At 35.4% G+C, this 15,203-nt stretch overlaps 1 pseudogene; it reads left to right on the top strand.

The window, feature by feature from the left end:
• The window catches only part of LOC149570997 (poly [ADP-ribose] polymerase 2-like), a 98,987-nt pseudogene extending 84,441 nt beyond the window's left edge, over positions 1 to 14,546 (top strand).
• Positions 14,547 to 15,203: the final 657 nt, after the last annotated feature.

The raw sequence follows: 15,203 nt of genomic DNA, 5'->3' as shown, positions 1-15,203 counted from the left end.
TAATAAGGAACTAAAAATTAATTAATTAAAATTTAAACAACAACAAAAAAAAACTCTCAACAATACTAACCTAGCTAACTAACCTACTAACTCCCTACAATCTAACCCTAGCCCAAACTACCACCCTACACTCCCATGGGCAGCGCTTCCCAAGCGCTGTCCTTGGGACAACGCTCTGCCCAACACAACAAAGCGCAAGCCTAAGGCTTAAATTCATGCGCAAGCATCACCCAAAAAAGGTGGTGATCGGACCAAGTGGGGGGGAAGAAGGTAAGAAGGAAAAGATTTAAACATGTTTTAAAACAACACAACCTCCTTCCTTCATAAGGTGAGAGCTCAAAAAGAGAGGGGGGGTAGATGGAAGATGGGATGTGGGGACAGTATGATGTCACCCTCCCACAAGCAACAAAAAACTTGACCAAACAAATTCCATTTTAAAACCTATTCAACTGACATCCAAGATGGAGAGTTGGTTTAAGACATAAAGTCATAAAGTTTATTAGGTGGTAAGTAGATATTTAGGATGTTAGGAAATAGCATAGTATTACTTTAGTTACTCATAATTAATTTATTGATTATGAATTAAATTTGAAATAAGGGAATCAGAATGGAATATTCTCTGTTGAACAAGAGAATAGATTTTTCCCCCATACAATTTCCAGCATCCTGTAGGTGGATATTTGACAATTTGTCTTCTCTCTCTTTCTTGAAACTCATTGTACATTTCTTTGCAACTATATTACAACAATAGGTGTATGCATTGTCTTATAAATTTCTGATTTATTATTTCCATGAACCTCAAACGGCCATGCAATTCAATGAAACCAAAGTTACCTCGTATATTCATATTTATCTGTCTATTGTAACTGATGGAGCACATAATTTGAATAACATAGTGACAAAACTAGTCTTATGGCAATTTGAGAAAATAAGAGATCAAAATGATATTGCTCTATTCGTTTAGATGAGAGTATCAAGACACACCAAGTTCTTTCCTCTATCATTTTGCAGATTTAAGTTGGATATCTTGACATAATTCTTTCCTTCATGCTCTTGCAATTTCACTTTCAACACAACCTTACATAAACTAAATCATTTCAAACTTGATAAAGACACCATACATTTACATGGATTAGCAACATCTCTCTCTACAGTCCATATAAATAGAGGCATCACCACACATCACAAATTGAATCTTGTATAATTGAACATCACTGTTGCATCTTATCTTTGATACACATTCATATGACAACATAGAATATGAAAATTTAAGAGAAGTAAATTTACTCAATCACTTATTTTATTATCACCCTGATTCAAGGCTCAGCTGGGAAAGAATCAGGAAGAAAACCCGGCTTCGTTGCCATACATAGTAAGGTTTAAAAAAAAAAAAATATAATTTACAATAGGATCTCAATCCCAATTTTCAATAATTTTCTCAAATTTTCTTCATGATCAAATCAAGGATTATGTAATTTTTTCTGAATCTCTTCTCAAGAACCATGGAGGAAACCAATATTGATCGGATGACAACCAAGCAGAACCAAAAGAACATCAAGCATGCATAATCATACATGGTTTACACAATAAGATTCACAGTGAATCAAGACTAGGGAGAGGTGGATTCTTCCAACTAGAGAAGTCAAGCACAACACCAATTCAGATGCCCAATCAGGGCCAATAACCAAGAACTTCCGTTCTTCCATTTAAACTTGCCATACTCATACCAGATTTGTGCTGATGGGTAGGGGCCCATAACACCCTACCCTTTATCCCTCTTCTCATCCTGAGAAGAGACTCTACACAGGTTGGAGTCCAACTAAATAGACCTCTCCCAAAATTGGTCACTTCTTCCCTCTCCTAGGGTGAGTAATACCAAAACACCCATGCAAGGAAACTCAAAATTTCAAACATAAACAAGAAGGAAAACAACCAAAATAACAAGGTTTACAAATCTTCCCAACATACCCACAACCATATAACAGTAAAACAATAACAAGGTAACAAGAACATGAAATAAAACATAAAAACTGAATAAGGGAGATGGGAGCTTCCTACCTTCACAAAGAGGTAATGGCAATGAACCAATTGAGTAGAGTATCCCTCCTTCCTTCAAGCTTCAAGAAATCTCTCTAAATGTAGAGATTGGGTAACCAACCCACTAGACCAAGGAAGGCCTCTAAATAAGCCTCCAACTCAACCACCCAAAAGGAGAAATAACTATTTCCACACACTAGCCACACTAGAAACTCCTAACTCAACCTAAACCATGGTTAAACCCTAAGAGGAGGTGGGGTAAGACAACTCATGACAACCACTTGCAATTTTCGCACAAAGGCAAAAAGGGACTTTTTGAGTGCCCTCAAAAGTCAAAGCTAGGGGCTTAGGGGTTGGAAAAGACCCCTAACCCATACCCACACCCATAGGTTAGAAAAAAAACATGTTTTAAAGCCTTAGGGAAGAGGTTAGAGACAAAATAAAATCTAGAAATAAAATAGGTCCATCTAACAACTCTAACTAGCAAATCAAGCACATAAACATTTTATGAGTGTCAAGCGACACTGAAAGAACACAATTATGAACAATAGGGTTTCCAATTTTTTTGCACATGGAGATCAGTTTTGTTCCTCCGTAGGGTTCCTTGGCTAAATATCTGCACACTTATTGCACCCATCAGTAGTCCCGTAAAATCACATGTATATAAACGTATATGTATCAGAAATTTTCATAATTTAAAACATAAATCAATAAAGTTTCTTCATCCTTTATAATTATTAACCATTTGAAATATCTTAAATCACATCTCAATCCTACATCTACTGATTTCGTCAACATACATATACATGAACATTAAATGACAATCATCAAATATATCTGGAAATAACATCACACAACATGAAATAATAAAATATGTTCTAAGCATCAGATAATGTCTCGACATCTCGAGTCGTGAATAACAAAATAAGGGTAATGTATCACTATGCTACGATGGGTCAGGGCGAGGCCTCACATATCTAGAAACCTCTACAAGGAGTTTGCAGCAATTGGTGACCAGCATATAGCTGAATCTAGGGAGGACAAAAATCAGACCAGCTTGGAGGAAGATATTGGACACACAATACTTCAGGAGGACTTCAAGGATGAAGCTAGAGATACTCTACATGGTTTACACAGTTTGAGGAACCAGCTAAAGATGAATGAGAATGAGGTAGAGTCTGAGTGCTAAGAGTTTGTTTTAGCCAGGGCTACCTTGTCAGTTGAGGGAGTTACTTTTTCAGTGACCCCTGATGATATTTGTCAGGATCTAGACTCTTAGTTAGTTGCAGAGGATGAGAGAGCTGGAGATTGTGATGATGATATAGTTTCAGCAACAACTTCTTTAGAGTTAGATGAGGATGAGTTTGATGCTTGCATTCAGAGTGTGCAGATCTACTCAGATGGGAGTTCATTTTTTTTAGCTTTCTCTCATAGTGTGGACAACGTATTCAAGATGGTTCATAGGAGGCCCGTAGTGCAGAGTCACCATGTGACCGGCTAGTTGAGAGTTGGCAAGAGAGATGTCACTACTGCTCACGAGCATTTTGATACCGCTCATCAGTTGTTGGTCGTTACTAGTTGGGGTGCTTCTATGATAGATGAGTCTAGCAGTGGTTACCTTTCTTTGGCAGAGTTTCATGCCTTGCATGAAGTTGTTAGGGTTTTGAGATAGGATTACTTATAGTTGGTAGCCGACCATGATCACCTGGTTGAGTGGGGGAGTACAACCTATGAGGCACTCTTGGATCATGAGGAGGAGGTGAGTGAGCTTATCCAGGAGCTCACAATGACTATTGAGGCTTTGGAGGTCACACAGTAAGATCTACAGGAGTCTTTGTTTCAGTTAGAGGAGGTGACCGTGGAGTTGGAGCATTAGCGGTCTACACTAGCCCTAGTCCCAGTTCATTTGTATATTGAGGTGGTTGGTGGTGAGTATGGTCCTATAGTTATTACCGAGGAACATGTTGTTGGGGTTGATACATATGTTTAGGATTTGGGAGTTCCTGGTCCTAATGAGTGTGGGATACCAGTGGAGTCAAGTCTCTAGATTGATTCTTCTCACACATATGATAGTGTGGTACAGTTGGCTATGCCACCTTTACAGAGGGATCAGTTGTGGTGTGCGGGGGAGTATGTTGATGCTTCCTCGTATAATTTTTAGTGCACTGAACCATTCATGGAGTATTTTCTAGATAGTGCGGGTGTTCGTCTGGACTCACATAAAGTGTCAGAAGATGTTCTCATCCGAGGTAATAGTGTTATTCATAGATTGGTTGGGGAGATTATAGTGATCCTTTCTACTATGCTACCTCATAGGGATTTTGAGGTGGGGTTTGTTGAGCGAATTGCACAAGGTCCTATCCAGCCTATAGCCACTTGGAGTCAGAGACTAGAGCCATCTGCTAATTCCTAGTCCAGTGATGGTGAGCCAGTAGTGGAGTTTGGGGGTTCCTATTGGCATTATACAGTGGGGTATGATCATCATTTTTCTTTAATTTGACCCAAAGATAGAATATTTGATTTCATACAGGTGTAAATCAGCTCCAATTTCTTACTATCCATTATGGGATGGATTGACACCATCTTTTTCTGATGGAATTGGTAGTTGCAAGTTACATAGCTTGTAGTATCGACACACCCAGGACAGTTGATCAAATATTGGATTTGGTGGTAGTGACTTAGGTACCTATGGTTGTTGTCATATCCATAGTGCAGTTGGGTGTGAGTGTCAGTTAGACAGGGACTTGAATTTTGACAGAGTCAATGTTTCAGTTAGCTTGAGTTTTGCAGAGTGGTTTCTTCTATCGACATCTATAGTTAGTCTTCAGATGATTTTGTCAGTGATGTCAATTGCTTGGGTGTTGAGTGCAGTTTCTCAATTGCTGATTCTTGTACTGTTGATGCTGATGATTTCTTCATAGGAGTATGGTGAGGATTGGGACATTATATAGGTTTTTACTTGGGATCCAAGTGGAGGAGAACGGCACTTGTTGCTGAGATTGCTTGGGGTCAAGCAATTTCAGGGGGGGCAGATTGTCATGTCCCCTTTTTTGGAGGTAATTTGATTTAAGTAATTTAATTAATTAAGTTGTCCAAAATAATGAATATGCTATGAGGATGACTAATTAATTATTTTAATTAAATAAATAAGTGGTATTAAGTTAATTATTTATAAAGTTATCAAATAAACAAATATTAAAAGGTAACTTTATATTTAATTAATTTAATAAAGTGACTTGAATTATAAAATATTTTATAAAGTCAATAAATAAAATAATGTTCTGAAAGTTTTTGGAGAAAGTGGAGAAAAAAGAGTAAATAGGCATCCTAGGCTTCATTCTCGATAGACAAATTTGTTGTTGTCAATGTTGATGTTTGTTGATGTGCATTTTGGAGCCTAGGATTCTGCAGTAGTCACAATTGGCCATTGAGAACGAACACTCTTGATTGGTACGTAATTTTGAGGGTGTGAAATATCACTTGAATTATTGCAGCTGGGAGGAAGATACTTCAGTCTTTTTTTTGGCATAAATAATGTTATAATTCTGCATAGCAAGTGTTTGTGTTAATACCACTTGGGTATAAGTGCATTAATGCCATCATAGGTTGCATCCAACGTGTTTGTCATAATTACTATTTTCTGTAACAACATATTGCAAGAAGTTTTTAGTTACATATATGCATTGTATATTGTCAAAATAAGTTGCACATTCATGTTAGGTCATTGTATAGTCAATTATGAGTCTTCTTGCAAAAGATTCTTATTGATGCAAATTGAAGAAAGAGTCATTAAAGAAAACTGAAATTCTATATCAGTCATATGACCCTTGCATGTGAGTTGTTTGATGAAATTTCTTGAGCCTTTATCAAAATTTTGAGATCAAATTTGAGCAGGGACATTACATACCTGCCGATCCTGATGACTAAACTTAAGTGAACATCCCATTCCAATGATCCTATTTAGTAATGCTTCCCCCTAGTCACCTTCTCCTACAATCACCCATAAAAACACTTCTGCCATAATAATTCATAAAAACATATTAATCATTATTTTAAATCAAACAACTGCTAATCACCTAATAACAGTTATTGGTTAACGATCATCTTCATTAACAGTTAATAAAATGTATATAAATAACTACCTATTTCACATTATCATGAAATAATAATTTGTTAAATCCAACGGTTATGAAAAATTTCAAAATTAGGTTAAAAATTTGGGATGTAACACTCGCTTATTTTCACACGGTTTTTCCCCTTATCGAAATTGAGTCTTGAGCTTACCTTTGAGCATTGTTACTTGGCTAGAAACCTAATTTGTTAGTTTCACTGAGATATTTACATTGAAGAAGTATTATTTTCTATTGGAATTCAACTAGTGTGATATCTCTTTGCCTGTATAGAAGTGATCTCCTGAAGAGTGATTGTATGGAAAATCAGCCTTAAGAAATAACATACCATTTTTTAGAGTAGGTCAAATCATAGTTTGTGACTTTAAATAAAGATTTTAGTGCCACTGATGCATTGCTAGTACCTCTTGTAGTTTTAGAAGCACTTTTAAAGCAATATCAATCATTTACAAGCTCATAACAGTCCCTTGAGTGTTTCTGGAATATTGGAGAGCAGATTGTTTGTGATATATCTCAGGCATTAGGTCATGGCCCTCGAGGATGATTGTTAATGTTGCTTCCTTTAAGTGAGGCTATTATTGATGAATTCAGAGTTGTTGACTTCTAGTTTGTGACTTTAGACTCTGTCTCAATCTGCTATTGATTTTATAAGGGTCAAACATTATTATTTTTCTTTCAGAGTTGGCTCCCCCCGACTCAGGTCTTAGACCGACCATGACATTAACTAAGAGGATCAGATTTGTCATGTATCTATCCTAGTAGAGACAAAAATAGGGACTCACTTTATTTTCCATTGTTCCATCTACTATGAGATCAGAGGGAGGTTCCATAGTCTTTTCAGAGATTGCAGGTCCTTATCGACTTTTTTTAGTTACACATTGCCTTACCCTCTATCTTCGGGAGGTCACACAGCTTCGGGGCCATACTTTGCAACTAATTTTCCTTCAGAGCCAGGATTTAGATTAGCTTATCACTGAATTTTTCATGCCCATGGCCCCTGCTACGGGCATGAAGTGACTGCTCGACACTCTTGCCCCCAATGACACTAGATCTATGAGGCCTTGCAATAGGCTCACTAGGTAGTGGCTCTCCTCTTCCAATAGTTCTTAGAGATGACATAGGACCCTTGGTTTCCCTCAGAACATATCCTTTTGTGTTGGACTTCTTTCAGCCAAGGAAGGACTCCTAGTTCCCTTCTCGATGTTCTCTTTTGTGTTCTTCTTTGCTTTCCTTTTTGTTTTACTCTTTCTTGGTCATTGTTTGGTGCTCTTGCTGTGGGTTGTGTTCCATGTTGTAATCTTTTGGTCCCTTAGACCCTTTCTGTCTCCTGTTGGACATTAATAAATTTATCTTATCTTATCTTAGTTGTCATTTGCAACCAAGTCTAAAAATAATTCCTTTATTGTTCTTGCTCATGAATGTGTGCATGTTACACTAATAATTTTTTTAATACAAATTAATATCCACATAGGTGAAACCTATAATATGTATCTCTTATCATATTATAGATAAGAGTGCATCAAATTGTTTATGGTCATTATAGCAAATGCATGACAACTCTTAGATAAATGTCCACGCTAAACTGGTGGAAGTAGTGCCAAATAAATCTTAATAGCAAAACAAGGGTGGCCTTTACAACATGATACCATTGGGACAAGTTTTGGAGAATGATGAGATGTGTTCGACTTGTTTACATCTTAAGAAGACAATAATGGTACATTTAGGTTCTCTATATCTCATAGGGCGGATAGTATTTAATATTTATGTTTATGATGACTGACTATGTATTGATATTACCTATGTTTTATAAGTTTGAGTTTGATTATGTTTTTGATGTAAAACTACTATATATGTCTGAACAAGTGTATGAGAAAAGGAAGAGACTGAGTGAGGTGATTGTAAAGTGTCTATGGATAAAATGTCAAGACTAAGTAACACAAATAAAAAGTGTGCTTGCTAAATCCTTGTGCACTCTATGCAACACTTTGAAGACTTATATTTGTTGTGCACGTTCTCTTTAGAATGGTGAGTTTCATGGGAGTGTGTCTTAAAATTTAGGATAGTGATTTCCTTGTCATCTAGTCTAAAACTTTGTAATCAATTACTCCATATAGTGAGTAATATTCTCATGTGGTTTTCCCACATTGGGTTTCCTATGTAAATTTGGTGTTCATGTGTGTATGCTTTTATTGTCTTTTGTTGATAATTAGTTGGATCAATAATTAGTAGCTAAGGACTGTGGCAAAATTGTTAAATGATTTTTTGCCCTGATTCACCTCCCCCTCGCAGCATCCAATACTTTTAAAAGAACCGATCTATTGATTGATGCTTTACAATATTACATCTATAAGTATATATCTACAAGATCATTTCGAAAATAGCTGATTCAAAATCGCAAGTAATTAAGCATAGTGATGATCCAAAAACCTTAGAGATTCTCAAGGTTTTGTGTGGGGTCATTTGAAGAATTTGGGACTTTTATCATCAAACAATAAAAATAGGTTTAATAGGCCCTGGAGCCAATAGGCCTCCTAGTGAGTTTGAAACCAATTAGGTTGGTGAGGGGTCTAGAAGTGTGGGTGTAGGTTCAAGGAGACTCTAAATGGTTGAATAGACTAGTGAGAGTCTAAGGAAGTATGTAGAGAGGTCCTAGGTAGGGGATTGGACATTCTAGGAGGGAAGTCTAACAAAGATAAGATAAGATAAATATATTAATGTCGAATAAAAGACCATCAAAAGGTCTATGGGATTGAAAGATTACAACAAGAAATTTGTCAAAAACATGACCACCAAATGGTCTTCGAAAAAAAAGCCAACAACAAAAACAAAAACAAAAAGATGAAAGAAACAAAGAGCGGTAGCAACAAGGACTAGGAGTCCTTTCTAGTCAAAAAGAAGTTAGTCGCTGAAGGAGAAGATGTGGATGTGAAGACTAGGTATTTGGGGAATAGTTGGACTAGTTCAACCTTGTAAGCTTGGAGTCTTACAAAGATCAACTATACCTTGGAGGAGAATTTGATCCCAAGGATCTCAGATATCCTAATAATGAAGAAAACCTAAACCATTGGACAGTTAGAATAATCAAAGGAGCATTTGGAGTGAAGAAATCCTATACTAAAGTCCTCTACATTGGTGGAAGCTATAATGGGGGAAATCCATGAAGAATAGATTCTTTTGTATTAATCTTCTTTTACGATGTTTGTTTGCACTGTGCACCAACCCATTTGAAGCACCAACTTGTACTTTTGATTTCATAGGCACCAACTGACCAAAGTCACCAACCCCTACTGCTAAGCACCAACTTTAAAATCAAGATTCTACCTTTGAATGTTTCAACTTTCTTCTCCAATGAATGGTGGAGAACCATTTCTCCTCAAACACTCTTCTTTGAACTACTATTTTTTTATCATAACTCTAGAGATCACCTTCATTAATGGATTCACAAACTCTTAAGAGCCTGCTCAGATTTCACTTGGGTATATTAAACTTTATTTTTAATTATACTTTTATATTTATAGAAAAACTGAAATAATGAGTCATGACAATGGTTTTTCAAAACAAGAATAGTGATAAAGTTTGCAAATGTAATGTATTGTTTTCAGTTTCAAATTTGCTATATGTTTATAATAATAATATATTGTTGGTAAAAAAAAATTTCTTTCTTATAACTCTCAAAACACCCAAATGTGTAAAGAGCAATTGAATACAACAGTTGGGAAAATGTCATTTGATCACTAATTCCCCTTTGAATTATAGGTACATCTCCCTTATATATGATTTTTAAAGAATTTTTTTATTTCTAATTCTACTATGGGATGTTCTTGACTAGAGAATAGAAGAGGGTAACCAAGTTAAGCCTAGGCATAACTAACTTAGGCAATGGATTGGTCTTAGGATGGGATCAATTTCAAAAAATCACACAACTTATGAATACGCATAATTGATAATGCAATTATGAAGATTTTTAATATGAATAAAATGCAGGATGAAATGATATGGAGCTAAGATGCAAGACTATGATTTGCACATCACAACAAAAGTATTTGTTTTAATGTTAGTAATTCTCTTATTACTTGTCAATTCGTCAAATTGGAAAGAGAAACAAAAATCTGTTTGTCTTGAGATTTCTAATCTAACTTGAAAGAAATACATAGACTAACATATGCATGGAACAATAAATCAATGGTATCAAACACTTCTATTCATGTCTCTAAAATAAAGAATATTTCACACCAAAATTTGTTGGCTTATTTATTAACTTGGAAAAATACATATATAGGCTCCTTCTTAGAGTTCTTGACTAGTTATAAATTAATCAATTACATTAACAGAGTTCTTGAATCGCTTAGAAATCCAATAGGCATAAGAGAAATAAAGTAGAAATTCTTAGAAACTCTCAAAATGGTTTATATTCTTCTTTGATCTGTAATAGTCACCTTGGCACCAAAATTTATATTTCATATCCTAACAGTCACAACAAGTTTGAATGTCTGCCATTGATCTCCTATCAATGATCACAATTTAAACATGACAACCATTTCATCTTAATCCTTGTCACTCCTTCGCAATTTTCATTCATACGATGGCTTTGCCCAATGCGATGATGTGATTTACTAACTATTATTTCATTTTGCAGCTTCACAGCCTAACATCTTTGTTCATGGCTTAACAGTGTGACGACGCAAAAACTTATTTCTTTAACTGTCATTCTTTTTGCCTTTTCACAACTTGGAATGTCTTGAATGCTTTTTAGGTTACGAATTTGCGATTCCTCTTATTCGCCACTTTGCCACTACTCACTGTCTCCTTTTACTAATCACAAAAAATTAGCAATGACTGCATACTAACCATGTTCGCACCTTCGCAATGTTAAAACTAATTGTTATTCCAAACCTGCAAAGTAACTAAAGCTCTCGAATTTGCTGCATTGCTTCTTTGCAATTGTTAATCACTTAACATCTTTATCTCTTGCGATATTGGGACCACTATTTTGATTGATAGTATCTTCACTTCTCAGCTTTGTAACTTGAAGATTCTTAACTACATTACCATCTGTGATGGTGTAATGGTTCAAAGTTTAACTCTAATGTTAACCCTTCACATCATCACAACTTGAATTTCTTTAGATGAGAACTAAGTCACGATCATGCGACCTTAGCTTTCGTGGTTTTGTAACTTGAAAACCTTTTGACTGTGTGATTACCTGCAATGATGTGATAACCATTTAGATTTAACTGTTACCTTGTTCGGAAGCTTGTAACTTGGAATCTTAACTCATCATTTAATCTTGCGACATTGCAGATATGCACTTTCTCTCTATTGTTGCCTTAACTCTAGGTTACTTCTAACCACCTGCAACCATGTGATAACTATTTGGCTTAATTGCTACCTTGTTTCTCACACCTTCACAACTTGAAAAACAAAGTTTATCTAACCTCTTGTAATGTTGCGATGCTTATACATTTAACTGCCAAGGTGGATTTTTGTAGCTTCGTGACTCATCTTTCATCATATGGAATGTAAGCTGTGATGTCACAAAAACCTTTGAATTGATCCTCATCCAATAGTTACAAATCCATTTCCAAGGGCAATTGACTTTTCAACATGTGACGTGGGTATTGCAATGTATTCACATCATTGATTTGATTTTGATCTTCGTTCTTGCCACCTTTGACAGATATATTCGACATTATTAAGAAAATTGAGCATATCAAAAAGCTTCTACAACCTCCTCTGTATTGATCAAAAAATCTATCTTCATGGACTGAAACCTGCCAAGGAGAAGTCATATTAGAAATTCCTATAGGAGTTGCAATATGAAGACTGAGAATTTGAATTTCACCTTGGAAGAAATGCATTGTGTTGTGAGTGAGTAAAATATGATCTTTATCAAGATAGATACTAAACTTACTCATTAAGAGGCATGATTTTAGAATAACCCACTCGGTTCACCAGAAGAGAAGACAGATGAGGGAAACCCTATAAAAGACCTACTAGCCTAAGGAAAACTAGACCTAGACTCATCATAAGATAAATAGAAGAATACCACTTTTAACTCGACATCTAAGGTTCATTTGCTTTAACATGTGGAGAATAAAAGTGGGGGAAACATATATGATATATGTTTAGATGCATAATAGAGAAGGAAAACTTTAAACATGAACAAGAAGATCATAAATCATATGACAATGACATATTGCAAATGATAAACTTCTGACTTGAACATTGATAAAGTTTATTGTTAATCAATATTGTATAAAACTTTCAAAGTGATTAGGTATTGAATTAAGCTTGATAAAAAACAAGCTGATATCTAAACAAAAAACTAATTTTTTTTCTTCAGAAATCTCAAACAAGGTCCTTAGCTAAGATGATCTCCACTGAGTACCCAGTACTTGGGATACACGTACTCAATACTTGGGTAGGTGTGCATGAGTACCAGAGGCGTGAGTATGAGTACCCATACAACCTTGCAAATAAGGAACTAATGCCCTAATCCTTATAATTAAATATATCCACTTAACACACAATAAAGATATATGAAACAAATTAAAACCATCAACTACACATCTAAACCAAATCATAGATTGTTCATTTGATAACATTATGAAGAGTAAACAATACTTTTATTCACCATGTATTTATCTAAATACAAAGAAATGTACAATGCCATAGCATCATCATAACTTCATTCATCCTTTGAAATAATACAATATGTTCACATTTCCCTTTATTTATCCTAGAGATATCCATTACCTTTTTTCATAGCTTTTCATTTCATGATACATATTCATAGAGCTTTTACTTTCTTCAAGAGTTTACATTACAATATTACATAGATTTATTTCAAGGTGATGGAACATATAGACTTAAAGAAATGATCTTCGATTGCCACTCAAAAAGGATCCATATAAAGACATCCATGAACACTCAGATAGTATCTCAAAATATTTTGGCAACCAACCATGTGGAGCGATAAATGGTCCACACCCTCAAGCTAGGAGATAAGACCATTATCCACATAGCTTCTAAGGTAATCTAAGACTTATACCCCAAAATCAAAGTTCAAAGGTAACATAAGGCCACATAAAGCATAATGCCCGAAATGAAATCACAAAGCAAATGGACAACCAGAGGCAAAAGCACGTGTGAGAGGTTTGAGCACATCTAGGTGAGTGTCATCATACATTCCTATATGTTGGGATTAACCCCTTGAGCTAAGGACCATCCCACTGCATAGAATGTCCTTACTCTGAGTACTCCAATGAGGACATATAAGGCCTACCACAATACATTTTTATATTGTTGGGATCAACCCCCTAGGCCAAAGACCATCCTGCTACATAGAATGTTTGCTCCCCAAGTACTGTAACATGCATGATATCCAATTATCTTGATAAATGTGAATTCTCAAACCCCCATAACCAATTAATTTTATTAATGTTTCCACATGATTACAAAAAATCACATGTAGAGCTAGCTTGATGGAGCCTTGGCCTCTAACACAGGATCCTTTGGGGGCCACTTTCGGGCCCTAGCACCTACAGTGTGCCACTCACCTAGGGTATCTACCCTACTCATAGAAATAATCCAAAAGCACAAGAGTTATAGGGCATAATAACCTAGGGTCTCGTACCCCTAGTACCAAACCCTAATTCATAAATCAAGCATAATCACATGAAAAAATCATAGAATCACAAAGATATAAACAACTTCCTTTTGCAAGAAACCACAAAATCCATAAGTCTTTGGTGACCAAAACAAACCCATTAGAAATCCAATTCAACCATTCACAAATAAATTGGTTTAGGGCACATTTCTAAGGTCAATCCACTAAACCCTAATTCATTGCATGGGCAATAAGATGTAACAAGCACATATAAAACACTTTACAAGAATGAATATGACATCTCTAGAAATTAAATGCCTTAGAAGTAAATACAAGATCACAAAACATAAAAATGTAACTTTATACTTAAATGTTTATTTTATGTTATATTCTGGTGTAGAAACTAGGCTCTGGAGGTCAAAATTTGCCTGCTGGCTACGTTAATTCTAATGCTATACATTTGTTCCTTACTCCCACGCTGTTATTTCATGCTCATGCATATTTATTCAATATTGTTGCCCTTCCATGCGGTATACCTACGCATTCATTCAATATAGCTATGTTTTTGCTCAGTTAGCTTTAATTACGCATGTATTCACTATTGCTACACTTTTGTTTCTTATAGTTGCGCTTTTGTTTCCTATTGTTGTGCTTTTTTTTTGTAAGACAATGCTTTTGTTTAAGGTGACAGACAAATTGGGAATGTGCAGAACTCGTCATATGTGCATCATTCCCTCACATTTGTTCTAGAGACTGCAAAAAATATATAGAATGTTATGAATTGAACTTCTAGGATTCATCTTGAATAAGTGAGGGGTTCCTTACCATTTCAAGGCTGAATCCCAGATTGGAATCCCCACTAGTATATCTCCATGGGAGTTCAATTTATAGTAAACTGGCATGGTTTGCAATCATGATATGATAAAACAAGCATAAACTGGACACATTAGAATCATGGACGTTAGAAACAACATAGAATTCTCAGAGACTCATTACTAGGAATTCAATTTTATGTTTATATGACTAAATCCATTTCTACTTCATTTCAAAATAGACAAGGAAAGAAATAACAACATAGAATGCACATAGATTAATTTCTAGTGCTCTAATTTATGCTTTTGGGTAATAATTCATTTGAATTTCATTCAAATTTCCATAGTTTACGAGAGGAAGGAAGAATCGTGGCTTACTTGGATTCAAGCCTATAGGCTAAATGATAATTTGATGCTTTCTCTAATACCTTGGTTTTTGTCCTTTAATCTCCAACACCTCCTGCAATTCTCCCTCCTTTATTCCAACATTATTCCTCCAAAATAATATTCAAAAAACTATCATATAGTTTTACCACAGATGTTTTCCAATGCTTTTTTCCTCGGGAAAACCCCATATTTATAGGGGACTATATGTCGTTGCATTGGTTTCATTCA

This window comes from Cupressus sempervirens, chromosome 2, assembly GCF_028749045.1.
Source record: "Cupressus sempervirens isolate cs-2001-9-10 chromosome 2, ASM2874904v1, whole genome shotgun sequence".
Taxonomy (NCBI): domain Eukaryota; kingdom Viridiplantae; phylum Streptophyta; class Pinopsida; order Cupressales; family Cupressaceae; genus Cupressus; species Cupressus sempervirens.
This window is presented reverse-complemented; position numbering and strand designations above follow the sequence as displayed.